Genomic DNA, 2,526 nt, shown 5'->3' with positions numbered 1-2,526 from the left:
TACTGTTGCTTGGAAAATCCCATGGATGGAGGAGCCTGGTAGGCTGCAGTCCATGGGGTCGCTAAGAGTTGGACACGACTGAGCAACTTCACTTTCAAACCAGTGCCACACAGTCTTACAGCCTTAACACTGGCTTGCCTATCCCAAGCTCCTGGATTTAATTAAATTATCCTCACTGGTCTTTAACAGGCTCTGACTCACTAAAAGTATCTTTTGGAAAGGATAATCACTTGGTGGGGTGGAGGAGTGGGGAGAAGGCAATGGCACCCCACTCCAGTACTCTTGCCTGGAAAATCCCATGGACGGAGGAGCCTGGTAGGCTGCAGTCCATGGGGTCGCTAAGAGTTGGACATGACTGAGCGACTTCACTTTCACTTTCCACTTTCATGCATTGGAGAAGGAAATGGCAACCCACTCCAGTGTTCTTGCCTGGAGAATCCCAGGGACAGGGGAGCCTGGTGGGCTGCCGTCTACTGGGTCACACAGAGTCGGACACAACTGAAGCAACTTAGCAGCAAGCTCCTGGCCATCTGGTCATCACTAGAGTAATGGTCTAAAGAATGGACAGAGATTATCATGATAAAAATTCTGAATAATTCTATTTGTTATAGATAGCTAAAACTGAGAAAAGTGCCTTTCTCATATGGCTTTTCATATGGTAAACAAAGCAGTTTGTGAACCAGTCTATTCTACTCCAGGTGCTGTATGCTATCTTTGTCTTCAAGATATGTGGTAAAGTTGGTCTTGCCCTCATATAAGATCACTCAGTCTCCCTGTAGTAGTTCAAGCAATAATTTTTAAGCCTCTAGTATGCACCAAGAATCTTACAAAGGATATTTGAGTTATAAACATTATAAGACCCTTGACATCAATCACCATTCATATGACTGTTCTACAGATGACTAAAATGAAGCTCCTAAGTCCTGTGTAACTTATTCAAGCTAGGAAGTAACAGAAACAAGACTTAAATCCTTTATCTACCTGTCCCTGTTACTGTATGTTGACTCTTTATCAAATCATAAAAGTTACAGTACTCTCTGAAGGTCTGGGGTCTAAAGTTTCCAGAATCTGAGGACCAAAAGGTATAAGTTGAAAAGGTCTCTGAAATAGGCAAAATAAATGTCAGTGCTCAGGTATTCAATATGTTTCATTTTGCTAAAAGTAAAGTCCATTAGCCATCACCCAGAGACCATCTACTTTTATGAGTGATGTCATTTTAATCAGTTTGGTTATCTGGTTTTTTTCAATTATAAACAACATTTCCCTAAGTTAGGGAAATCTTAGAGAATATTTTATTTGATAGCTTAACAACTAGAAAAGAAACAAAATAATTATGCCATAAGCATGCAAAATACATAGCTGTCTGGGACCATTTAGTATAGTGCCTTTACTCTCTTTTATGTTCTGGCATAGTAGTTAATTTTCAAAATTAAAATGAATCCTCAAGAAATGCTTAAATTTTGCTCATCATACTCTGCTTACAAAAGCAAGAAAGTTTGTGAAACATGTTCAGATTTTTTTAAATCAAAACTAGTTTAAAATGTTAAAGTTTGAGAGCTTAAGAGGATACATATCAGTTATAGACAAATCTTATTTTGCTGCCTACTGACACCATAGGCATATAGACAAGTTCAAGCTAAAAGATCTTGGTAACTAGTTCAGTAAGTGTCCCGGGCCTCCATAAGGCTGTCTGTAATGGCAGCTCAGGTGCATGGGAAACCCAACTGAGCCAAATAACTCCATAGCCAAAGGATTAATTTTTAGAGGCACCATGCCAAAGGAAAGATATAAAATCAGGAACCAGGAAATATAGTTAAAGGTCAATTTTCAAGAAAGTCATCAATCATTCCTTAAAGCTGAAGAGTTAAAGAAATAGAAAAACTTCCATGGACAATGGAAAAAATAAAAAATGTCCCAAAGGAATGAGTTGATAATAAAAAGAAGGTTTTGCATATGAGAGCATTTTACCTTTAGATAAAATCTGGAAAAGTGCTGTATCATGGTAATGGACTTCACAGGTGTCTGCTCAAACAAGTCAACAACATGCAAACTTGGCAGTACCTCTGATGGATCTCCAGGTGGCTCAGTGGTAAAGAATCCACCTGCCAATGCAGGAGACACAGAAGATATAGGTTCAGTCCTGGGCTAGGAAGATCCCCTAGAGTAGGGAATGACAACCTGCTCCAGTATTCTTGCCTGGAAAATTCCATGGACAGATAAGCCTGGTGGGCTATAGTCCAAGGAGTCCCAAAGAGTCAGATACAACCAAGCACGCATGTACTGCTGGTATTTGCTTTGAGATTCCTGGATTTAGGTTCCTTCTTTCAGTTTCTTACCTTGTCATAGGAGAACTGGAGGGGATGTCTCTCCAATTTCTTAGCTCAGCCTAGATCTCATCTTTATAATGTATATTCTTGTATGTTTTTGTCTTTATTCCAAGCTTCTGCCTTAACATATTTACAAAAATTTTTGGAGTAAAGGGCAAAGCTAGTTGTGACAGTATAAGCATTATATGAAGGATGGGAA

This window comes from Bison bison, unplaced genomic scaffold (genome assembly GCF_000754665.1).
Source record: "Bison bison bison isolate TAMUID 2011002044 unplaced genomic scaffold, Bison_UMD1.0 scf7180017864127, whole genome shotgun sequence".
Classification (NCBI taxonomy): domain Eukaryota; kingdom Metazoa; phylum Chordata; class Mammalia; order Artiodactyla; family Bovidae; genus Bison; species Bison bison.
This window is presented reverse-complemented; position numbering follows the sequence as displayed.